Source organism: Bactrocera oleae, chromosome X (assembly GCF_042242935.1).
Source record: "Bactrocera oleae isolate idBacOlea1 chromosome X, idBacOlea1, whole genome shotgun sequence".
Lineage (NCBI taxonomy): Eukaryota > Metazoa > Arthropoda > Insecta > Diptera > Tephritidae > Bactrocera > Bactrocera oleae.
Window position 1 is genome coordinate 20415646 of NC_091541.1, and position 27499 is coordinate 20443144.

The 27499-nt window shown below is 39.1% G+C and overlaps 1 protein-coding gene across 9 annotated transcripts in view; it reads left to right on the forward strand.

Annotated features, from left to right (window-relative positions):
• The window catches only part of Dyrk3 (Dual-specificity tyrosine phosphorylation-regulated kinase 3), a 199068-nt gene that overhangs the window by 7627 nt on the left and 163942 nt on the right, over positions 1–27499 (forward strand). Inside the window, exon 1 of one of the 9 annotated variants that reach the window (XM_070112471.1) lies at positions 25911–25970. The exons of the other annotated variants lie outside the window; for them this stretch is intronic. The gene's annotated coding sequence lies outside the window, so the exon portion shown is untranslated. Of the gene's footprint in view, positions 1–25910; positions 25971–27499 lie in introns of those variants that run through there. 9 annotated transcript variants of the gene reach the window in all.

Consider the following 27499-nt stretch of genomic DNA (forward strand, 5'->3'; position numbering starts at 1 on the left):
AATTTTGTCCGTATACAATAGTGCTAAAATTGGCTGGAAGTTTAGGGCATTTCGTATTTGGTTACAGTTAGTATATGAAATCTAACTTCTATTCTGAAATCTAACTCATAGTATACATATTTTATTATTATTATATACTTACATTAAAATGAAATCATCACTGGTATTATTAATATTACCGTTAAAGTCGGTACATTTAATTGTGGCGAGTAATTTTCAAAAATTAGTAAATTAGTGCGATAGAATTTAATTAAGTAACAACATTTCCGAACAAATGATGCTCTTTCAATATAGTCTATGGCTGTCAATGCTATGCGTCGTTACGTGGTTTTTTAAAATATGCAAAATTAAATGTATTTTTTTATCTTTCTGAGACATTTTCTTAATATTTTTAAGAACCTTCTACAGAGCATTAGAAAACTACAAAAAAAAAACAGCCAAATCGATCTAGCCGTTCTCAAGTTATGGCGTGACAACGGGAAACGGGTTTCATTTTTAAATATATAGATTAATTATTTTAAAATTTGCTTTAAATAGGCATTTTATTTTTACACAATTTTCGTTATATGCACAATAACAAATGGGTTCTATGTTGATAGATAATAAGTGTTTCCATATCCAAACGAATGAAAGCAATCAAAATAAATTAAATTCCCAATTACCCTATACAAAATTAACTTATATTCTTTACTAATTCAACGAAAAAACGAACCAAAAAAAAAAAAACGGTACCTTGTTTAGTTGTAACAATATCCGTTATAATCCGTTACAGAAACTGAAGTTCAAAGAGAGTGATATACCCTCTTTAACATTGCTGTTTTTTAGTTAGATTTCCTATTTGGAGGCCTTCGCCCGCGCCTCAAAAAAATAACCCTGGCCGATCCAACACCGGGGTGGTCGATATTCCTTTAGCGTCCAACTTTGTACTGCATTGGCGGCTTTCGGCCGACTTAAAAAAAAAAACCCTGGCCGATCCAACACCGGGATGGTCGTTATTCCTTTAGCGTCCAACTTATTTTTGCATTGGCGGCCTTCGGCCGCGCTTCAAAAAAATAACCCTGGCTGATCCAACACCGGGATGGTCGTAATCTCTTTCGTGTCCTATTTCTTTCTGCATTGGCGGCCGCGCTTCAAAAAAATAACACTGGCGAATCCAATACCATGGTTTATCAAGAGAAGGGAACGAACAAAATTATGGTTAATGTATTTGGGGTATATGCCTCTATTATTCATTTTAATTCGTTTGCAAAATATAAATATATATATATATAATACATATGGCAACACATATTATCTGTCAACATGGAACCCATTTGTTATTGTGCACATAACGAAAATTGTGTAAAAATAAAATGCATATTTAAAGCAAGTATTAAAATAATTAATATAAAATAAATATGTAGAAACATTGTAGTGAAGTGTAAGTGAATAATAAGTGCATAATATAAATGAAAAATTAACTATAAATTGAGAAATTGTAAGATAAAATTTGAGAAATTTTCAAGTTAAAATGCAAATAGCTCGAACGCTATAAGTTTGTGGCGGCTATAATTATATCTGAATCTCCTCTATCCAACATACCCATTTTAACCCTGAAATCGTGGGATGGTATACTAAAGCCGACCCACAATTTCCTTTACGTTGCGAGCTGATGGTATGGCTGAATAGAGGAGATGAACACCCCGGATTTAGACCAACTAGGGTTATTTTTTTAAACCGCGACCGAAAGCCGCTAGTGTAGAAGAGGAGTTCAAAATGAATGGACCGGTTTTGGACCGCCCAGGGTTAATTTTTTTAAGCGCGGCCTAGGGCCGCCAGTACAGAAAGAAATTTTGCGCGAAAAACTAAAAATGTATTTATTTTCTGTAATTGGGGTATTATCTGTTTTCTTTATTCCTTTGGGTTCTTTGTAAAATATGTTGATTAGGTAAAACTGATTATTTGTTTGAATGCAACCCATTTGTTATTGTGTGAAAAAAATAAACAAAAGTTACATATTGAATAAAAGTTAATTTTGAACTATTTAATATTAAATAAATGAGTGGAGACGCATTAGTGAAGTATTAGTGGATATAAAATTGAAAATGTAGTGTAAAATTCGTTATAAATTAATGAAATACGCACTTTAAATAGTTAAATTTTTTAACTTTAAATGCAAATATCTCAAAAACCATAAGTCAGCGGCAACTATTGTATTTATAGATATTTTCTTAATCTGGAAAACTTCTCTTATCCGTACTTCCCTTCTTTTTTTGGGTCGGCTTTAGTATACTATCCCACAGTTTCAGGGTTAAAAGGGGTACGGTTGGATCCAGATCAAGAATATATACAATTATAGCTGCCGGAAACTTATAGTTTTCGAGATATTTGCATTTGAAGTTGAAAATCTTGTAACTTTTCGATTTATAGTTAAGTTTTCTTTTATATTATGCACTTATTATACACTAACATCGGGTAGGTCTAAGAATCGGCCAACATCTATTTTTCTTACCCCTAAATGTGGTCGACCCCAAATATTACTTCTTGTTTTTGACATATATTTTTGTTTTGACTTGTACACGATTCAGCATATAAAAATACCATACATACAATTCCAAATTTGCACACCTATACGAAAAAATACTGATATTTAATCGAGATTTTTATACTCTCGCAACCTGTTGCTACAGAGTATAATAGTTTTGTTCACCTAACGGTTGTTTGTATCACCTAAAACTAATCGAGTTAGATATAGGGTTATATATATATGAATGATCAGGATGAAGAGACGAGTTGAAATACGGGTGACTGTCTGTCCGTCCGTCCGTGCAAGCTCTAACTTGAGTAAAAATTGAGATATCTTTATGAAACTTGGTAGAAATGTTTCTTGGTACCGGGAGACGGTTGGTATTACAGATGGGCGTAATCGGACCACTGCCACGCCCACAAAACGCCATTAATCAAAAACAAATAAATTGCCATAACTAAGCTCCGCAATAAGATACAAGACTGTTATTTGGTACACGGGATCACATTAGGGAGGGGCATCAGCAGTTACATTTTTTTTTTAAAGTGGGCGTGGTCCCTCGCCAAATAGCTTTAATGTGAATATCTCCTAAACCGCTAATGCTATAATAACAAAATTCACTGAAAGCAAATGTTTTTAAAACCTATACCTACAGCAACTCCGCCCACTCCCCATATAACGATACTGTTAAAAAATACTAAAAGCGCGATAAACCAAGCACTAAACATGCCAGAGACATTAAATTTTATCTCTGGGATGATATGAGATGACTTTATAGGTACCGCGTTCAAAATTAGTCAGTGGGCGGGGCACCGCTTACTTTTAGTTGAAAACCCATATCTAGAGATCTGCTTAACCAATTTCAACAAATTTCGGTACATAACGTTATTTTCATATTTCTATGTTATAGAGCGAAAATGGGCGAATTCGGACTACAATCACGCCTATTTCCCATATAACACTATTTTAAATTCCATCTGATTCTTTCACTTTCCACTATGCAAATCAAGCAACAATGATTGTATCTGGGTAAACCTTTGCATGAATAATGCGTTTAAAGTATGCCACCTTGTGACCAAAAATTGGCTAAATCGAACCAAAACTGTTCAAGCCCCTAAGTACTAAATATGTGGACCCCAGTGCCTATAGTTGACCTTCTACCGAAAATATCAGCCAATCCACAAAGAAATCTCAAACGAGTATACCATTTGACTTTGCGAGAGTATAAAATGTTCGGTTACATCCGAACTTAGCCCTTCCTTACTTGTTTATATTATTCTATTCCATCCAGAGGCAATCGAATATAATAATTGTGAAATACTGTAAGGGATTTCTCAATAAATCGTCTACTTATAACTCAGTCTTAATCGATCTCTGGCTTGTTAAATAAAAGTCCCAATTTAATGGCTATACACTTATCTTTATTTCTAAATCCAAATCTAATTCCAGCAAACATCATGGAGTAGAAATGAAAATAAGTCGACTTATTCTCATTATGTTAAGTTAATTTCTTTCTCATAGCGAATTTAACATTATTTCTTCGCGCATCTCGATAACGGGCAAAGCCATTCACGAACGAAACAGCACTTGATACTGTTATAAATCCACCGAATGGTGCCTTTGCACCAACACTCCTATTCAAAAGTAGCACGCTATTTACATTGAATCAATCGAAAAAGTGGATATCCCGCAAGCAAGGCACACCATCGGTAAAGAGGAAAGAGCGGTCAGGGAGAGACATTGGACACATCTCCAAGGCATGCACCTGGCCAGGTTGCTGATGGGGGGTTTCGACCTCAGACGGTTTAAAACCGTAATCAATCTCCTGAGAAATAAATTTCGGCTGCTTGCGCGTTCTACACCGGCCATTGCAGGCTCAATAAACATCTATTAATCATGGGCTTAGTCTCTTCTGCAAACTGCCGGTTCTGTGACATGGAGCCGGAAACCCCAGAACACCTGCTAGTGGACTGCACAGCAGTCTACAGACGCAGAATTAAGGCCCTGGGATCCATGTTTCCCAACAGGGATCGCATCGCTTCACTAGCACTTAGCAGTATATTAGAGTTCATCTATATGCTGGGCTAGACGAGTCGTTGTGACTTAGGGGAAGGCACAATAGACCACAGGTCGCCGTGCATACCTCTATCCATATCTATCTAAGGCACACCAGTTGATGCATGCCCCAGTTAGTTCAAATCGAATAATTTGGGTAGTGTATATACAGTCAATCCAGGGCAGACAGTGCTTTTATCTGCGGCTGTTATTGGTGTGTAGGTGTGACAGTATGCTAGCTGAAGCAGCATTATACTGCACAGGAACACAAATTCGTCTACTATTTGCTAAAGTATCGATGACATGTTTCGGTTCTACGTTACCGGAAATGACCCGGGTTTTATCCGGCCAAAAGCTGTTATTTCGGCGATCTAACCCTGTTTGGATCTGTAAGTGTTAGTTTTAGTTTAAGTTTGTCGTCATAAGAGCAACGCCTAGCAGCAGGGTTGCTCCGTATCCTCTTGACCCGTGCTGGCATCAAGTCCAACCCGGGCCCCGAGGAATTCTTCTGCTGCATATGCGCTTAAAGGCTCCATCCAAACTCCACCTCGGTTAGGAGCAATACATGCAATGGATGCATCAACGGCTGTGTAATCTGCTCCATGTTCGCGCACTGCGCCGCCACTCCAGTCGAGTGGCCAAGAAAGGACCTCTACGCCCTAAGGAGCTCAAGGCAGCATGATTCCCAGTCTGACCAAACACTCACCACCTGAGTCTAGCAGACCATCAGCATGGCTTCCGAAAAGTGCACAGCACCACCACAGCACGTAGCGTCATAAACGCCCAGATAGTTCATGGCCTAAACCACCAACCACCCTGCGACAGGACGATCCGCGTAGAGTTGAACTTGTCAAAAGCTTTTGACACAGTCAATCACACAACGCTACTTGAGGACCTAGAACAATCAACGCTCCCTCCAGGCTGAAGTGGTGAATTATGAACTACCTTAGCGGTCGGCATTCATTCGTACTGTTTTGAGGAGTCAAAACTCCAAACTGTTTAATTTCTACATCTTCGAAATCCCCCAATCACCAGCGGAAATTTCTGTGACCTCGTACGCTGATGACTGCACGATATTGACGTCGGGAAATAGAATCGATGGCATGTGCTCGAAAGTAAACAGATATCTCTCCGACCTTTCTCGCTTCTTCTCTGCAAGGAGTCTGACACTCTCCCCCACGAAATCCACACCGACCATTTTCACAAACTGGACGAAGAAGTACAGACTGGATCTGAACATTTCAGTCGATGGCACAAAAATTCCAACAGTCAACAACCTTAAAACTTTAGGCGTTACATTAGACAGTCTGTGCTCCTTCACCCCTCATACGACCGCGATAACTGCCAACGTACAGAGCCGCAACAAAATCGTCAAATCGCTTGCCGGCAGCTCTTGGGGAAAAGACAAAGAAAAGTTGTTGGCAACATACAAGGCGATCGGCCGGCCAGTCCTAAACTATGCATCACCAATATGGTCGCCTGGATGTAGTGCAACGCAGACGAAGAAGCTTCAGACTTGTCAAAACACTGCACTCCGGACTATCACGGGACGCCTCTTGATGTCCCCAATATAACACCTGCACAGTAAGGCCCTTATGCCAGTGCCGAAACCTTTTCTAAACAGTTGTTAAATAGTGACAATGGAAAACTAACTGTACATGAAAATACCGTTTTTTTTTTCTATTTGGCGGTACTCTGTTACTCCTTTCAGGTGATTTCAAACACTTTCAGAGTACGCTGATGATATCAATGATTGCTTAAAATCAACGCGAATGTTTCGTAACGTAGAAAAAGTACAACTGACAGTGACTATGCGCGTTCATATGCTGCAGTTTCATTTGTCGGATCGGAACTTTCTCAAAACAAATGTTATATATTGGCAATAGAAAAGTAGCTCTACATGAAAATACTGGATGCATAAAATTACCGACTGATTTCTGCACAATCATCAACTCACAAAATACTCTCATCAACAATATACTTCCCGATGTACACACAAAATATAGGATTGGCTGGCAGAAATATTGATTTTGGCAGAAAAAATGTGGACGTCAATGAATTAAACAGTTGTCGTCAGGGACCACGGCGTTGCAATGGCACAAGATTTGTTATTAAAAAATTAAAGAAAAACATTAACGAACCCACCATTTTAATGACAAGCTTCGAGCGAAACTGCCAATATAAATTAAACGCACTCAGTCTCCAATTAGATTGACATTCGCAATGGCGATGAATAACTCAAAAGGCCAAACGTTGTTTGTGTGGCAACGGACAACTTTATGTGGCATGTTCTCGCGAGAGCAAACAATCGAGTTTCTTTGGATTATGCTATTGCTAAAGAGAGACTGACCAAAAATATTGTACACTTCATTGCGTTGAGAGATTAATCTTTGTTTATTTCTAATTGAAATAATTAGAAGTAGAAATATGAACTATTTTCGATGTGCATGCCGCACATACTTAGGTAGCTATCAATAATTGGAATTGTATATATAAATATGAATCTGCGTAATGTATGTTTCTACATAACTTCAGAACGCCGGCAACAAATTGGATAATTCTTTTTAATGTGTTTGATATTGTCACGGCAAGGTTTGTATACAAAAAAAATGAAATTTGATTAAGATTACAGGGACAAGGAAGTATCAACCCAAACATATTTAAAAAAAAAAAAAACAATTAACAGAAAAAGTTATTTGTTTTAAAATCAAAAAAAAAGTATTGGCGCGGCTGATGGACGTTGTTTTGATAATAATTTAGAGATTAAATCGTGATTTTGTGTGATTGGAAGTGAGTTTAGAAGTTGAGTTGTGTATGTTGTTCAAAATGCTACCAGTAAGTCGTCAAAATATCGATCGGCATACGCGTAAGGCAAGTCAGGAGTACAGTTTTTGAAAGAATAAGACGGAAAAAGAGAGATGTCAGCGTTTGGAAGCAAATAGAATGAGAACTTCTCAAGCAAGATCTACCATCTCCCAGGAAGAACCCATACCATCTATTTCAAGCGTTGTGCTATCAACGTTTAAAATTACTGGAGGATGATAATCATTGGGATCATACACGCGCTGATGCTGTTATTTCATGTTCTTCGTATCAAATTCGATTACTTTTTGCCATGCTTATTTCAATCTGCTTTCCATCAAATCCAAAAAATTTGTGGAATAAATACAAAGGCAGTATGACTGAAGAAATTTTTCATAGGGTACGTTTAACAGCGGAAAATCCCGAACTTGAAATATGCTGCGTGAATTAGGAATGCCTACACCTAAACGACCCATTCTCGATACATTCAATCGAAATTTTAAACGAGAACATGACATAGATGTTTCCAGTCAATACGTACAAAGTCTAAATTTTAAATCGGCAGCAAAAAATAGCTTGCGTTACTGTTATGAAAACAGTAAATGATGGTGATGCACCCGGTGGGTTTCATTAAATTTGTATACAATTCGGGCTCAAGGTCAAATGGCAGTGGCACTAGCTTCGGCCGAGATCGCTGCTACATTTTTAGAAGGTGGATGTACTGCGCATTCTACGCTTAAGCTACCATTAAATTTGCAAACAATAGATGAACAAACGTGTAATATAATATAACCAAAATGTCGACAATGGAAAAAGTGCTAAAAAATTGTGAATTAATTATCTGGGATGAGTGTACGATGTCGCACAAACGAGCATTAAAGGAACTCTATCGAACATTAAAATATTTACGTAGTAATCAGAACCTCTTCGGAGGTGCGTTGATTCTATTGTCCGATGATTTTCGCCAAACGCTGCCAGTCATTACCAGATCAACAGTTCCTGATGAAATGAATGCTGGCTGCAGGCATCAAATTTATGGAGATACGTAAAAAAACTTTAATTAACAACCAATATGCGAGTGGAGTTGCAAAATGACATAGCTCATACTTTGTTCTTATACATTGCACCTACTCACAGTTTCAAGAGATTTGTGTGTATTTACATTAATGACAAATACCAGTGCCACATTGCAGAAAGGAGTTCGATTAGAAAGAACCATGAACCGGGTTTGGACCGATATGACTTTTTTTTGAAGCGCGGTCGAAGGCCGCTAGTGCAGAAAGGCTGGGCTTTAGAATAGCGGATGACTTCAAAAACGTCAGTTGTAATTATAAGAACAAGGTATAATGTTCTGTATTGCACCCGAAATATTTATGACATTTCATCATAGATTGATAGATAGATAAGAAAATGAGGTATGCACCGCGACTTGAGGTCTATTGTGTCCTCTCCTAAGTCACAACGACTCATTTAGCCCCAGCACATTGATAAATTCCAGTATACTGAAAGGTTCTCATGAGGCGATGTGATCTCTATTCGGAAACATGGATCCAAGATCTTTGATCCTGCCTATGCAGACTGCTGTGCAGCCTATTAGTAGGTTTTCCGACTCCATGTCGCAGAACCGGGAGTTTACACAAGAGGCCAGGCCCATTTTGTATAAATACTTCTTGAGTTTGCAATAGTTTGTGTAGAATGCGATAAGTAGCTGGAATATATTATTTCTTGGTAGATTGATTACATATTTAAACCTGCTGAGGGATGGCGCATGCTTTGGAGTTGTTGCCAATGTCTCTCCCTGCCTACTCTCTCCTCCTTGCGGATATGAGGACCAACCGCAATGTACGGTTCCGGTCCTATCATTCTGGTGGAAGCTGCAGAGCGGGCAAGCTCATCAGGCAGTTTATCCCCGGCTATACCCTTGTGACCAGGCACCCTGGTTGCGCTCTGATAGGCTGCTTAGCCGTTCTATGCATTCTTGAACCAGAAGCCATTTAATCTCATAAGCAGAGATCGCTTTGAGTGGCGCTTGACTATTGCTGAGTATCGCGATACTTTCGCTACGATAGTTGAGTTGGAGGTTTATCCCCACACACCGACTTATAGCAAAGACTTCCGCTGGAAAGATGCTCGGAAAACTTCCCATGAGAATGGAGAGTTTGGTACGTGGTCCTTCAACCAATTCTTTCTTTTCGAGCCGTAGGTCGAGCGTGGAATCGTTCCATTCCGCCTTACTGCCAAGGGTAACTTTAAACTTCCTAGTGAAATTTACCATTTTGGTAATGCTGTCTCTTGGAAGAAGAAGAAGCCTTTACCAGCTGAGACGATATTACCTGCCAAACTTATCCGCTGTCATTTGAAGCATTTTATGTTTGGCTGCTTGATTTTTTACTATATGTAGCGGAGTGAGATCCAGTATCATTTCCAGCGGCACGGATGCATTGTACCCGACACGGAGATGCAGGGAAGTAGTTGCAGTTTCGGTAGTTAAAGTCTGCGATGCTTTTCAAACCCAAGCCACCGCCGGATATCTGCGGTTAACTGATACAGAGCAGTATTAGTTGATCTGACTGGTCTGTAAGCATGCTGATTCGCATGTAGGGGTGAAGCCTTCAGCACCTTCGATCTTATTTCGTAATCTATGATCTTTTCAATACTCTTTGGTAAGAAGGAAGTCAGACTAATTGGCCTAAAAGATTTCGCCAATGAGTAGTCCTTCCATCCTAATTTGGGTATGAAGATCACCTTTGCAGTTCGCCATGGATCCGGGATATACGCCAACGCTAGGCTATCTCTAATCAGCCGAACAAGGTGGACCAGTAAGACTTGCTCCCCCTTTTGCAGAAGTGATGGAAAGATATCATCTGCCTCCGGAGACTTGTATTTGTCGAAAGAAGTTATAGCCCACTTGATTAAGACTGCAGTGGTGAGCTGTTTTGCGACCAATCCAAGCGAGATAGCTTTTGTTCGACCACAGGTTGACACTGGTCGTCTCGAATTTTCTCCGTGAAATGGTAGAAGAGCCGTAGCTCTTCGCAGACAATCTGCTTTCCAGTCCAGAAACAGTTGCACTTCTGTCTAGGGGCAAACCCCTCTCTGCATTCGTTCCAAGTATATCCCGAAAGGCACCTTAAACCGTGTTCCTAGGGATACGCCTGGGAGTGAGTTGCTTGACCTCTACCTCCTGTGCGAATCATATGATTCTTTGATCTAACATGGAGGGTTCTGATGACACCCTCCACTGTGAGATCAGTCCGGTCATAAGTTCGTTACTCATAGGTGAAGCACCTCGCTTCTATTCCTTTTGACGAAGGTGGGTTCGCAACCCAAATTATCAACACCTAAATTATTACTAAAAATAAATTCTAGGAGAGACTAGCCCCGTGTATTGTAGTCCGTGCTACTGTTATCTGTGGTGAATCTCACAGGATGATCATTTCCTTGGATGGAGGACATTTTGTTCTTCCTGCAGTACTCCACTATGCTACCCACGGCCTCTGGGGGTGCTGTCGGTGTCTCCCCCGCAGGGAGACGAAGTCCGCTTCTTCGTTATCCTTGGCCTGCACAGCTACCAGGTCTTGTGCTAGTAACTCGAAAATGCTAATTACTATACAGGTTCTAGATAACTTTGTGAACCCATGGTTCCTGGATCAGCAAAATGCCCAGGCTATCCGATATAAACCTGCTCGCGATGACAGCCGCAGCTTACGCCGCCTGATGCAGGTTCACCTGGGCAACTTTCATATTGGAGACCACTATAGGATCTGTTCTATGAGGAACTGGTCCTCACCCTCGTCGTCTTCCGCGTTGCCATCTGCCAAGTCCTTAAGTCCCTCCAGAAGTTTCTGCGTGGAAGGGAAGGGTAAGCTCCTCCGACCCCAGCGTCTCGTACGTATGCCTTTGAAAGCATCCGTATATCTGCGCTGTCCATCCACTGCTTAGGGAAATTCGGTGCGGAGTGATGGCCTCCGGTCGTCTTTGTTTTATTGCCCCTTTGCCTTTTGGAGTTTGGCTGCTCCTGTGGCGTTAACTGACCGCTTTACGTTTTGGGTAGTCGGCGGCTTTGCCTTTTCACCACCCCGCCTTGTAGTCTGGGTTGCGTTGACCTGACGTCGGCTCCGATTTCCATTACTAGGTTTAGCATCGGACGCGGTATTGCTACCATTCCGTCTCTCAGGGGCAGGGGAGACATTCCTGTCTGTCACCCTGTGGCGTGCGAGCTTTTCGGCTTCTGGAAGTGCCTTAGGTACCACTTTAAGCTGGAACCGTTCATGCCCTTCCTTCGGGGGTCGTTTTGTCCACAAAGACATCCAGCTGGTGGTTGTGGTGGTAGTCTGCCTCCCCTCTTCCTTTTTCTAGCAGCGCTGGAGAAGTCCGTTATGACTTATCCGAATCTGAGTAGCCGATCCCTAGGAGTTTTTGTGAGGTTCGCTTTAACCGCATCGGTCGTAGATGATTTCGCCTGCTGAGCGCCGCTGCATAATTGCATGTTGTGGTTGTTGTAGCGGCAGACTTCTGCAGAGTTGACAGTCCTTGGCCGGATAAAATTCGGGTCCGTTCCGGTTTCGTAGACCCGACTGTCGTGGGAACGGTGTAATGTCATCGTCGCCGTCTCTGGCATGCTCAGGGGACAGGGCATCCAGGAAGCTAAAATTGCGTTGAACCTCCCTGACCTGCACCGGTGCTGGTGTCCTTTTTCGTTTGCAGTTGAGTGTTGGCGTGTCTTTGTTGTTGTTGCTAAGTTTGTGTTTGTTTTCATCTTGTTCTTAGCCAAGCCAGAGCCCTATGCCGCGGTAAGGCCATTACTTCTCAATGCGGCCCAGTGTTGGGTAGGCTCCATTAGAATACTGCCGAATTTACCTCCTAGCTTCAAATCAATCAATAGGTGGTGGTCCACCCCAAATATTATTTTTTTTTGTGGACAAAAGTTTTTGTTTTTATTTTTACAAGCTTCAGCATTGAAAATTACATATATGTAGGTCCCAAAGACGGGTTTCTTTTTCGCACTCTCTATACAGATTTCGTGCATGTTGTAGCAGTGACAGTTATACGTATTATTTTAATTTTTCAGTGCAACTCTCAAGATAATTCTTATTGTAAATTTAACATTATTTCTTAAAGTTAAAATATTGATATCGCAGACTTTGACATTCGTTGGGGGGTACCATATTCACCTCTGCTGAGTAAAACATTCAATACTTGCAATACTGGAGTTCGATGAAGAGCATCAAATATATTTGCGGATTTGTAAATAAAGGACGAGAATTTTGAACTGAAAATATTATTGGTAATGCTCCTCCAATAAATGAAAATGATGAAATAACATATTACCAAATTTACCGGTTTATCAGCACCAAGGCATACTGAGTGCATTTGTTGTAGGTTAATGTCACCGGACCATTGTAATTTCAAGATGTAATGTTGCCAAAGTTCAACTGACAGCGAACATGCGCATTGATTTGCTTCAAGATGCATCTGTAGAAACTTTCTCAAAACAACTGTAAGATATTGGCAATATAAAAGTTGCTGTACATGAAAATCCTGGATGCATAAAATTACCGACTGATTTCTGCACAATCATCAACTCACAAAGTACTTTCATCGACAATATATTTCTCGATGTACACATAAAATATAAAAATCCTCAAGTGGCAGACAGAAAGAGTGATTTGAGCAACAAAAAATGTGGACGTCAATGTATTAAGTTCAATGATATAACAGTTGTTGCCACGGGACTTGGTGTCATACAAATCCATCAATCTCTTTGCGATGCCAACGAAGCAGTTTTTGAATACATTGGATGTACCGAGCATGCCACCATTTACAACTGAAGAATAGATTTCCGGTTAGTTTGCTTCGAAATTTGAACCCACCACGGCTTTAAAATGGCAATATATCAGTCATTAAAAAATTACTGAAAAACATTATCGAAGCCACTAGTTCGAATGGCAAGCTCTGAGGCGAAAATGTATTGCTGGCGGCAATACCAATAATTCTTAAAGATGTGTCAATTGAACAGAAATTTCCCATTGGCATTCGCAATACCCATCCATAAGTCACAACGCCAAACGTTGTCTTTTTTTTTAGCTTAGACTTGAATATATCATACTTTTGCCACGGACAACTTAGTGTGGCATGTTCTCGCGTGGGGAAAGCTTCCAATTTGCTTGTATTCGCTAAAGACGGACTGACCAAATTTATTGTACAATCCATTGCATTAAGAAATTAATATTTGTTTACTTTTAATTGCCGTAGTTAGAAGTAGAATTATGAACTATTTCGATTTATTGCTATCAATAATTGTAATTTAATATATATTTGTTACTTTATTAAAAAATAATTTATGAACTTAAATAAAGTATACTTTAATTGTCTACCTCCATTAATTATATTCATTCATCTTTCAATTATAATTACGTGCCCCACACATTCTAATGTTTGTTATTTTTCAAAAATAACGTATATGGCAAAACAACTATTGTAGTTTTCTTATATATTTTAAAGTTTTTGTGCTTGTATTTTCGATGAAATGGAAGAAATTATTTATAATTAAACTATTTGGCGCGAGAAGGCCGCCAGTGTAGAAAGAAGTTCGACGCGAAATAAACACGTGCAAAATGTGTTAAACATAGTTAAACAGCGTGCATTACTTTTACAATTTTTGGATTTCTAAATACAAAACTATAAGTCTGAGGCGGGTATATGTGTATAAGTTTTTTTTTAGTCCTGAGGACTTTCTCTTTCCTACATACTATCAAAACACTGCTACAAAGAAATCGTAATCGTGCCGAAAAAAAATATATATAGGTATATATATTTGACTCCTTAGGACTTTTGAGATATTTGCATTTACATTCAATAATTCAACTATTTAAAGTGCGTATTTCTTCGATTTATAATGAGTTTTACACTTATATATCTAACTTTTATATCCACTCAAACTTCACTAAATCGCTTCTACACATTTATTTTATATTAAATAGTGCAAAAATATCATTAATTCAAAATTTAACTTTTGTTAAATTTTTTTATTTAAACAATAACAAATTGGTTGCATTCTAAAAAATAGTTGATAGTCCTTGGCTTGGGCGTGCAAAGAGTTGATTAGAGTCATGCGAGGATTGATTGCACGCTGGTCATATATTTGGTATGACGGAGTAGATTCTGGATAAGTAGAAGTTTAACCTGTTAAAATATCCAGAACGAAGTTGGGCAATGGTCACTTTAGATTCTCTTGGCAACTCGAGCTCTTCATCTGCAACGGGTTGTTGTTTGTTTCCAAGTACGCCGTTCACTGAGAGGGAGTCGGTGAAGGTGTTGATAGCTCCACGGGAGATATGTTGAGGGTCTACTAAACTCAGGTGGTGAGTGAACGTCGGGAGTAGCAAGGTCTCAAATGTCTTCACTACTGGGTAAAAAAGAGTTATCGGACGATAAGATATCTCTTGGTTGGTGGGTTTCAGTAATGGCACCACTCTTCCGACTTTCCACACATCAAGTATTTGAAGAGTGGTCAGCGTCAGGTTGAGGACCTTGGTTAGTTATCGTACTCGCGTTGAGCCTAGATGTTTTAGCATCAACATGTTTATTCCATCTGGACCAATAGATTTGGATGATTTAGCCTTGTTGATGACACTCCGAGCATCCCCATGGGTGAAAGTAAATGGCGCGCAGTCTCTTGGCATTTTGCATAGCCGTCGGATAACACACCGTCGGCTTATACTGATTTTCCATTTGCCGAATCTCCCAGTTGAGATCCTTTATTTGGGGATCACTGGGATCGGTATAGCGTAAGGTGTCCGCTCTTTTGTTAAAAGAGCTGCTTCGTCTTGGAAATTGGGGCGGAAGTCCGCGATGTTTTCAGCCGGGATGAAGCGGGTGGTTGCAGTTGCGATTACCTTGCGGAATCGACGTTCGCTAACGATAACTTTCGTAAGAATGGTTAGTGCGGTGAAGGTGTTATCAGTAAATTCCATAAAGCCGATCCAGTTAGCTTTGTTAAAGTTAATGAAGGTGCGGTTGTTCACAGAAAAAAAGTCGGGAGGTTTCTCGAACGAGATAATTATGGGCAGACGGTCTGATGCGAGGGTTAGCATAGGTGGTAAGGTTATGCTATTTATCGGACCACCATGACTGGTGGCGGCTTCGTCATTCATTGTGCGGAATGACTTATCCGAATCTGAGTAGCCGATCCCTAGGAGTTTTTGTGAGGTTCGCTTTAACCGCATCGGTCGTAGATGATTTCGCCTGCTGAGCGCCGCTGCATAATTGCATGTTGTGGTTGTTGTAGCGGCAGACTTCTGCAGAGTTGACAGTCCTTGGCCGGATAAAATTCGGGTCCGTTCCGGTTTCGTAGACCCGACTGCCGTGGGAACGGTGTAATGTCATCGTCGCCGTCTCTGGCATGCTCAGGGGACAGGGCATCCAGGAAGCTAAAATTGCGTTGAACCTCCCTGACCTGCACCGGTGCTGGTGTCCTTTTTCGTTTGCAGTTGAGTGTTGGCGTGTCTTTGTTGTTGTTGCTAAGTTTGTGTTTGTTTTCATCTTGTTCTTAGCCAAGCCAGAGCCCTATGCCGCGGTAAGGCCATTACTTCTCAATGCGGCCCAGTGTTGGGTAGGCTCCATTAGAATACTGCCGAATTTACCTCCTAGCTTCAAATCAATCAATAGGTGGTGGTCCACCCCAAATATTATTTTTTTTTGTGGACAAAAGTTTTTGTTTTTATTTTTACAAGCTTCAGCATTGAAAATTACATATATGTAGGTCCCGAAGACGGGTTTCTTTTTCGCACTCTCTATACAGATTTCGTGCATGTTGTAGCAGTGACAGTTATACGTATTATTTTAATTTTTCAGTGCAACTCTCAAGATAATTCTTATTGTAAATTTAACATTATTTCTTAAAGTTAAAATATTGATATCGCAGACTTTGACATTCGTTGGGGGGTACCATATTCACCTCTGCTGAGTAAAACATTCAATACTTGCAATACTGGAGTTCGATGAAGAGCATCAAATATATTTGCGGATTTGTAAATAAAGGACGAGAATTTTGAACTGAAAATATTATTGGTAATGCTCCTCCAATAAATGAAAATGATGAAATAACATATTACCAAATTTACCGGTTTATCAGCACCAAGGCATACTGAGTGCATTTGTTGTAGGTTAATGTCACCGGACCATTGTAATTTCAAGATGTAATGTTGCCAAAGTTCAACTGACAGCGAACATGCGCATTGATTTGCTTCAAGATGCATCTGTAGAAACTTTCTCAAAACAACTGTAAGATATTGGCAATATAAAAGTTGCTGTACATGAAAATCCTGGATGCATAAAATTACCGACTGATTTCTGCACAATCATCAACTCACAAAGTACTTTCATCGACAATATATTTCTCGATGTACACATAAAATATAAAAATCCTCAAGTGGCAGACAGAAAGAGTGATTTGAGCAACAAAAAATGTGGACGTCAATGTATTAAGTTCAATGATATAACAGTTGTTGCCACGGGACTTGGTGTCATACAAATCCATCAATCTCTTTGCGATGCCAACGAAGCAGTTTTTGAATACATTGGATGTACCGAGCATGCCACCATTTACAACTGAAGAATAGATTTCCGGTTAGTTTGCTTCGAAATTTGAACCCACCACGGCTTTAAAATGGCAATATATCAGTCATTAAAAAATTACTGAAAAACATTATCGAAGCCACTAGTTCGAATGGCAAGCTCTGAGGCGAAAATGTATTGCTGGCGGCAATACCAATAATTCTTAAAGATGTGTCAATTGAACAGAAATTTCCCATTGGCATTCGCAATACCCATCCATAAGTCACAACGCCAAACGTTGTCTTTTTTTTTAGCTTAGACTTGAATATATCATACTTTTGCCACGGACAACTTAGTGTGGCATGTTCTCGCGTGGGGAAAGCTTCCAATTTGCTTGTATTCGCTAAAGACGGACTGACCAAATTTATTGTACAATCCATTGCATTAAGAAATTAATATTTGTTTACTTTTAATTGCCGTAGTTAGAAGTAGAATTATGAACTATTTCGATTTATTGCTATCAATAATTGTAATTTAATATATATTTGTTACTTTATTAAAAAATAATTTATGAACTTAAATAAAGTATACTTTAATTGTCTACCTCCATCAATTATATTCATTCATCTTTCAATTATAATTACGTGCCCCACACATTCTAATGTTTGTTATTTTTCAAAAATAAAATTCTTATATATTTTAAAGTTTTTGTGCTTGTATTTTCGATGAAATGGAAGAAATTATTTATAATTAAACTATTTGGCGCGAGAAGGCCGCCAGTGTAGAAAGAAGTTCGACGCGAAATAAACACGTGCAAAATGTGTTAAACATAGTTAAACAGCGTGCATTACTTTTACAATTTTTGGATTTCTAAATACAAAACTATAAGTCTGAGGCGGGTATATGTGTATAAGTTTTTTTTTAGTCCTGAGGACTTTCTCTTTCCTACATACTATCAAAACACTGCTACAAAGAAATCGTAATCGTGCCGAAAAAAAATATATATAGGTATATATATTTGACTCCTTAGGACTTTTGAGATATTTGCATTTACATTCAATAATTCAACTATTTAAAGTGCGTATTTCTTCGATTTATAATGAGTTTTACACTTATATATCTAACTTTTATATCCACTCAAACTTCACTAAATCGCTTCTACACATTTATTTTATATTAAATAGTGCAAAAATATCATTAATTCAAAATTTAACTTTTGTTAAATTTTTTTATTTAAACAATAACAAATTGGTTGCATTCTAAAAAATAGTTGATAGTCCTTGGCTTGGGCGTGCAAAGAGTTGATTAGAGTCATGCGAGGATTGATTGCACGCTGGTCATATATTTGGTATGACGGAGTAGATTCTGGATAAGTAGAAGTTTAACCTGTTAAAATATCCAGAACGAAGTTGGGCAATGGTCACTTTAGATTCTCTTGGCAACTCGAGCTCTTCATCTGCAACGGGTTGTTGTTTGTTTCCAAGTACGCCGTTCACTGAGAGGGAGTCGGTGAAGGTGTTGATAGCTCCACGGGAGATATGTTGAGGGTCTACTAAACTCAGGTGGTGAGTGAACGTCGGGAGTAGCAAGGTCTCAAATGTCTTCACTACTGGGTAAAAAAGAGTTATCGGACGATAAGATATCTCTTGGTTGGTGGGTTTCAGTAATGGCACCACTCTTCCGACTTTCCACACATCAAGTATTTGAAGAGTGGTCAGCGTCAGGTTGAGGACCTTGGTTAGTTATCGTACTCGCGTTGAGCCTAGATGTTTTAGCATCAACATGTTTATTCCATCTGGACCAATAGATTTGGATGATTTAGCCTTGTTGATGACACTCCGAGCATCCCCATGGGTGAAAGTAAATGGCGCGCAGTCTCTTGGCATTTTGCATAGCCGTCGGATAACACACCGTCGGCTTATACTGATTTTCCATTTGCCGAATCTCCCAGTTGAGATCCTTTATTTGGGGATCACTGGGATCGGTATAGCGTAAGGTGTCCGCTCTTTTGTTAAAAGAGCTGCTTCGTCTTGGAAATTGGGGCGGAAGTCCGCGATGTTTTCAGCCGGGATGAAGCGGGTGGTTGCAGTTGCGATTACCTTGCGGAATCGACGTTCGCTAACGATAACTTTCGTAAGAATGGTTAGTGCGGTGAAGGTGTTATCAGTAAATTCCATAAAGCCGATCCAGTTAGCTTTGTTAAAGTTAATGAAGGTGCGGTTGTTCACAGAAAAAAAGTCGGGAGGTTTCTCGAACGAGATAATTATGGGCAGACGGTCTGATGCGAGGGTTAGCATAGGTGGTAAGGTTATGCTATTTATCGGACCACCATGACTGGTGGCGGCTTCGTCATTCATTGTGCGGAATGTCCAACCGTTTATCTGGATCGCCAGCTCCATCCCCTACGATCACCTATTTCGTGGGCTCATAAATGCAACTGTCTTACTCTGGAGTCCGGTGTAGTAAAATTGTAAGACTCGTGTTTGATGATGAGACTGAGAATCATGCTGCCTGGATTATTCCACGACAGCCGGTTCTCCGCTACCGAAATTGACCCGGATCTTATCCTGCCAAGGGCTGTTATTTTTAGGATTATACTGACATTTCTATACTACAGTGCGAAAGTGGGTGAAATCAGACTACAACCACACCTACTTCCCATATTCATTTCCATAACAATTATAAATTTTAGCTGATTCTTTCACTTTCCAGTATACAAGGCAAGCACCAACTTTGCACAAAAAGTGGCTTTAAGGTGTGCCACCTTATGATCAAAAATTTTCAAAATCGGGCTACAAATGTTTAAGCCCCCAGAAACCGAATATGTTGACCCCAGTTTCTATTGCGAACTTTTTACCGAAAGTATCGGTCAATCTATCAGATATATTAAAGAAATTCGAAGAGAATCTTAATAATACTACAATTGTTTAAGCCCCCAGAAACCGAATATGTTGACCCCAGTTACTATTGCGAACTTTTTACCGAAAGTATCGGTCAATCTATCAGATATATTAAAGAAATTCGAAGAGAATCTTAATAATAGTTTGCCTGTAAGTCAAATATGGGTTGATTCGCAAAAGTATATAAAATCGTTTCAATTCTACCCTTATCTCCCAAGTTGCGAGAGTACAGGGTCGCACAACTATTGGCTAATTGATAGTTCGGAGGATTGTTTACAAGCGTACAAAGGCATTTTGCCAAAAGTGAACTCAGAAAAAGGGATTAGCGATGGAATTCAAACGTAATAATATATAATAATTACTTTATATTTAGCTGGAAAATCACAGCTAGTGTCTGTTAGCATCGCAAAACGCCATGGAGGTGGTCATCAAAAGACTGCAACGTCACGGGAGATGGTTCTAAAAGTGACTTGAGAGAAATCCACGGCCAAGTGCTAATCAATTGGCTAAAGAACTGAAAATACCCGACCGCAGCATCCGACGCATATTGAAAAATAAGCTCAAGATCAAGCCTTATAAGTTCCAAAAGAACCGTGATCTCACACCGAAACAACAACAATTTAGATTTGAGAGAGCGAACGAGATGCTTCGCTTGGTTGAAAGCGGTGAAATTCCGAACATTGTGTTTTGATGTTGACGAAACAATTTTTCCAAGTGAGCAATTTATAAAATCTCAAAACGGTAGGGTTTACTTGACCGACCGTTTATACGAAAATTTGAGTGATCGGTTGGCCACTAAGGCAATGTCCTCCACAAGTAATTGTTTTGGCCGCTGTAACCGTAGATGGGTGCTCTCCATTCGTTTGCTTCGAGCTTGGTGTCAAAGTAAATCCGACATTTTATCGGGAAAGTATTCTGGAGGCTGCTTTGAAGTCGGTCGCAGATCATGGACGTTCCAACAAAACTCGGCACCGTCTCACAAAGCGCGAGTAAACCAAGAATGGCTGGAAACCATCATCCCGAATTTCATTTCGACCACTCAATGGCTGCCGATACACCAGTCTTGAGATGCTAAAGAAAGCTATTGTCCGTGGGTAGGCCAGAACACCAGTGAGCCACATTCGGACAGCTTGCGATTCGTTTTTTGACCGTCCCAAGGCCATAGTAAATGCCAAAGAGGGGTGTATAGAGCAAAATCGAATTTATTCTGAATTTTTTATTATTTTCACACATTCTGTACATGTAAGTAAATAAAAATAACTATTCAAATCGATTTTATGGCCTTTTTATTCGGTTACACTTCGAGAGCCCTTCTTTACGTGTTTAATATAAAGTTTTGTTAGCAACTGGAGGTATTTAGGCAACTTTGATCCTTGCCAGTTGCAAGAATATAAAATGTTCGGTTACACCCGAACTTAGTCGTTCTTTACTTTTTATACTCTCGCAACCTGTTGCTACGTATAATAGTTTTGTTCACCTAACGGTTGTTTGTATCACCTAAAACTAATCGAGTTAGATATAGGGTTATGTATATATAAATGACCAGGATGAAGAGACGAGTTGAAATCCGGGTGACTGTCTGTCCGTCCTTCCGTCTGTGCAAGCTCTAACTTTAGTAAAAATTGAGATATCTTCATGAAACTTGGTAGACATGTTTTGGTACTTGGTACCGTGAGACGGTTGGTATTGCAAATGGGCGTAATCGAACCACTGCCACGCCCACAAAACGCCATTAATCAAAAACAAATAAATTGCCATAACTAAGCTCCGCAATAAGATACAAGACTGTTATTTGGTACACAGGATCACATTAGGGAGGGGCATCTGCAATTAAATATTTTTTTTTTAAATGGGCGTGAGCCCCCGCCTAATATGTTTAATGTGCAAATCTCCTAAACCGCTAATGCTGTAATAACAAAATTCACTGAAAGCAAATGTTTTTAGAACCTCTACCTACAGCAACTCCACCCACTCCCCATATAACGGTACTGTTAAAAACTACTAAAAGCGCGATAAATCAAGGCCTAAACACGCCAGAGACATTAAATTTTATCTCTGGGATGGTATGAGATGACTCCTAGGAACCGCGTTCGAAATTAAACAGTGGGCGTGGCACAGCCCATTTTTAGGTGAAAACCCATATCTTGAGATCTGCTTAACCAATTTCGTATCAAATTCGGTACATAATCTCCGTATCTCATATCTCTATGCTATAGTGCGAAAATGGGCGAAATCGTATTACAACCACGCCTATTTCCCATATAACACCATTTTAAATTCTATTTGATTCTTTCACTTTCCAGTATCCAATGCGTGTATAATGCGTTTAAAGTATACCACATTGTGACCAAAAATTGTCTAAATCGAACCAAAACTGTTCAAACCCCTAAGTACTAAATATGTGGACCCCAGTGCCTATAGCTGACTTTCTACCGAAAATATCAGTCAATCCACAAAGAAATCTCAAACGAGTATACCATTTGACTTTGCGAGAGTATAAAATGTTCGGTTACCTCCGAACTTAGCCCTTCCTTACTTGTTTAATATAAGGTTTTGTCAGCACCTGACAATATTTCACAGCCTTTGAGCCACAATAGATAATATTTATATTTACATTATTTCATTTGGTAATGAAAATAAGTGTTACCTTCTCACATCACTAATAGGATGAATATAGTTGTGTTATAAATATCTCGGACATAATGTAGTAATAACGCTCAGTGAGTTCATGACTTGTTGAATTTCGTCGCTTCCGAAGTTGAGTAGGCTTAATATTGAATGCTGTCGAAGTACTTTACAATGGTCTCTTAATGTTTCTGGGTGACGTTGCCGCTTCAAGTGGGCGACTACAAGAATGATTTCTGCAAAGGAATCCCAACAGAAAGTGATTGAAAATGTGCTCCCTGATATGTATTTCCGGCTTGTTGCTAATCTACTAGGCCCAGCTGTTGTGCGAATGTTGGGAGTAACAAGGCCTTAATTGTCTTCATTACTGAGTACAGGAGAGTTAGATAAAAAATCCCTAGATGGGAGTCAAGGGATGCCGATGTTTTGGCCTTGTTGAAGACACTTCGAACTTCGTCGGTGAAAGTTAAATAATGAGTAATAAGTCCTTTTGCCTTATCCAATCAAAGTGCAACATAATTAAAGGAAAAAATAGCTCACCTACTTCTCGGCTCCAAGGAGGTATGACCATCGAATTAATGGGTTAGTGGTAGTCAGAGGCACGAAAAAATTAGAACTTTCAGTAATTTTTTTTTGCTATAAAGTCATGTTATTTTACAAAAGTAGTAATATGCCATTATTATACAATGTTTTAACTTGAAGTCACGAAAATTTCATAAAAAAAAAGTTTTAATTTCCAAAGAAAATCGAAATTTAAAAAAAAATCCTTCGGTCAGGCCCGAGTTTATTATGTATTCTAAAAGATGTATACATTTCATTAAAATCTACTGAGCGGTTTTCAAGTTACAGTTGACACCAGTTGAAAAAACATAGTTTTGAGAAAACACATTTAAAGTTTCACACTAGAGCTCCCGAGCGCTTTGAAGTGCCCGAGCGCTCTTTGTCGAATAACTCAAAAAGTAATTATCGGGTCAACTTGAAATTTTCGGAGAATATTTTCAAGATATTACACTTAAAGAAAATGCATAATTATTATTATTATCAGATTATTTGAAAATTCTGACTAGCGCTGTACAAATACAACAACAACAATAATTGAATTTCAGCCCGGTCATCTAGTTTCTTTGTGTTGGACAAGGATGTGACACACTGGCGGAGAGGTTAAAAGACTTAAAATGTTCCACCCATTTCGTCTGCTTATGTTGATTTTTCAGTTGTCGGATCTCTAAATTAAGATCCCTTGTGCGGGGATCACGGGGATCGACCTGATGTAGGTTTTGTGCTCGTTTGATAACACCACTGCTTCGTCTGGGTAATTAGGGCGGATTTCCGGAATTCCTCCAACGCAATTCGCCAACGATTACATCCATGGGAACGGAAAGTGCGGTGAAGGTGCTCTCAGTACATTCTGTGAAGCCGACGGAGTTAGTCGGGGGAGTTTTGAAGTTCATGAAGTAGCATAGGTCGTGATGCTATGCTATTTATCAGACTAGCACCAACGACGGTAACATCAGGTGAAATATTGGATGTGTCCATCATTCTGGTTGGATCTTCGTTGCTCGTTGCTAGCTCCGTCACTCTACGATAATTTGACAGGTTGTTGTGTGAAATCATGTAACTGGGGTGATGTATATATAATATTAAATATTTCGTGTGACCGGATCGCAATGTCCTGACATTCTAGGGTAGTATCCCTGCGATGTCGCCATCTATAAGACGATATTTCACGGTGTTGTGCAGTATGAAGGTTAGGCCGTTTAAACCTCCACAACCCAGAAGATCTGAGCGCCAGTTTAACTTGCTTCCTTTGATTGATCAGACTGGGAGTCATGCTGCCTAGTTGAGTTCGTACAGGTCCTTTGTTGGCCACTCGACTAGAATCCAATATCGATGTCTGATTATGTTTATGTTATTATTTTCCTTATCTCTATACGAGTGTGTGTATCTATTATAATTTTATTCATTATGATAGTGGACTGTATTGAAACCTTCATGATTCTTTAAGTTATTGTTGGTGTATTCTATTGATTGTTTAGGATAAATTCCTAAGCAAAACTATTTTAGGTCTATGTTAAAATTCGTAACAATAAGGTTTACAACGTGTTTTTATGATTTCACTATTATCTTATAACGGGGGTTTTTTTTAGGGGATAGAACTTTAAATTGCAATAAAACAACGGTGGATTATTCGATTGACATGAATTTTATTTACCCGAAAGATAATCTTGTGGCATTACATTTTAAATATAATTTCTGGCATATGACCGCCAGGGCTGGCTCGAATGTAGTCCAATCTGGACGTCCAATTTTCGATGACTTTCCAACATTTGTGGCTTATGCGCATAGTCCAATGACTTTACATAACTCCACAGAAAGTAGTCTAGCGGTGATAAATCACGAGATCTTGGAGGCCAATATACAGGTCCAAAACGTGAAATTAGACGGTCACCAAACGTGTCTTTTAATAAATCGATTGTGGTACGAGCTGTGTGACATGTTGTGCCGTCTTGTTAAAACCACAGCTCCTGGATGTCATGGTTGTTCAATTCAGGAATAAAAAAGTTAGTAATCATGGCTCTATACCGATCACCATTGACTGTAACGTTCTGGTCATCATCATTTTTGAAGAAGTACGGACCAATGATTCCACCAGCCCATAAAGCGCACTAAACAGTCATTTTTTGTGGATGTAACGGTGTTTCGACATACACTTGGGGATTAGCTTCACTCCAAATGCGGCAGTTTTGTTTGTTGACGTAGCCATTCAAACAGAAGTGCGGTTCATCATAAAAAGAACGTAGTGCGCGATACGTTTTCCGTACCATTACCATTATTTTCGAAATAAAATTGCACTATTTGCAAGCATTGTTCAGGCGTGAGTCTATTCATGATGAATTGCCAAACCAAACTGAGAATAAATCACTTGACAGCTGTTAAATCGGTCGCCGTCTTGAGCAGTAATGCCAACTTAAAGTACTATACCTCAAAAAAAACACCCGTTATATAAAAATGAAACGCTATTCCGTTATTTAACCCGAGAACGTTCCAACCACAGCACGGAAAGATGTGAAAATTATTCGTTAATCCTTTATTCCTGTAGAAGGTCCTAACAGAGGCATTTTTTTTATTTTTTTGGTGTTTTTTTTTTTGCAAAATCACAGTCGATTTTCTTCGTTCTATGTTTTTATATTCACAATAGTTAAATTTTTGTAGAAAAAAGTAGCTGGCAAAAACGACCTTATTTTGACAGATACAAATGTAAACAAACCAAAATCAAAGTGTTTTGTGGATGGGTATTGAGTTAAAATTGAGACAATAGGAACATTTGTTTTCAGTTTTTTGTATTCTAGACTTCAAACGAAGAAAATAATTAAATGTCGTATTGTATTTTAATATTCGGTCTGCATATTTAAAAGTTCAAACTAACCTTTTCTCCATGTCGTTTGAAATAAATTGAATACCAGCTGACTGTTCTTGCCCGCATCGCCAACACAGATCGATTTTAAGCGGAAATATGAAATAAGGTAAATGCGTTTTATTTGTTAACGACTTCTATTAGCTTATGACGATCACCTAGACACGTCTAAAGTTGATAAGTTGTTTTTTCTATCCTACACCTGTCCGAATTTTATACTCTCGCTACCTGTTGCTACAGAGTATAATAGTTTTGTTCACCTAACGGTTGTTTGTATCACCTAAAACTAATCGAGTTAGATATAGGGTTATATATATAAATGATCAGGATGAAGAGACGAGTTGAAATCCGGGTGACTGTCTATCCGTCCGTCCGTCCGTCCGTGCAAGCTCTAACTTGAGTAAAAATTGAGATATCTTTATGAAACTTGGTAGACATGTTTCTTGGTACCGGGAGACGGTTGGTATTACAGATGGGCGTAATCGGACCACTGCCACGCCCACAAAACGCCATTAATCAAAAACAAATAAATTGCCATAACTAAGCTCCGCAATAAGATACAAGACTGTTATTTGGTACACGGGATCACATTAGGGAGGGGCATCAGCAGTTACATTTTTTTTTAAAGTGGGCGTGGTCCCTCGCCAAATAGGTTTAATGTGAATATCTCTTAAACCGCTAATGCTATAATAACAAAATTCACTGAAAGCAAATGTTTTTAAAACCTATACCTACAGCAACTCCGCCCACTCCCCATAAAACGATACTGTTAAAAAATACTAAAAGCGCGATAAACCAAGCACTAAACATGCCAGAGACATTAAATTTTATCTCTGGGATGGTATGAGATGACTTTATAGGTACCGCGTTCAAAATTAGTCAGTGGGCGGGGCACCGCTTACTTTTAGTTGAAAACCCATATATTGGGATTTGCTTAACCGATTTCAACCAAATTCGGTGCATAACGTTCTTCTCATATTTCTGTGTTATAGTACGAAAATGGGCGAAATCGGACTACAACCACGCCTATAACACCTAGTTCAATTCCATCTGATTCTTTCACTTTCCACTATGCATATCAAGCAACAATGATTATATCGGGGTAAAACTTTGCGTGAATAATACGTTTAAAGTATGCCACTTTGTGACCAAAAATTGTCTAAATCGAACCAAAACTGTTCAAACCCCAAAGTACTAAATATGTATACCCCAGTGCCTATAGTTGACCTTCTACCGAAAATATCAGTCAATCCACAAAGAAATCTCAAACGAGTATACCATTTGACTTTGCGAGAGTATAAAATGTTCGGTTACATCCGAACTTAGCCCTTCCTTACTTGTTGCATCCTAATTACAGTCTTCTTTGCAAGCTGCAACTCGTCTACGGTTGGATAATCTGCTGCTATGGTTTTTTTTTTCATGAAACCATCGATTCACTCCATGTGTATAAGTATTTTACATTGTAAGTTCAATGTCTTATTGAGTCCTTTTACTTGTTGTATCGAAGACAACAGGTGACAGTTATAATTTCAATATTGTTCTTCTGTTTTTGATAGAACTTACCTTTTTTTGCTAGCAACTGCGTCACTTTCTGTCTCATATATGCATATATTACTGTTGCGTATGCTTTATCAAATG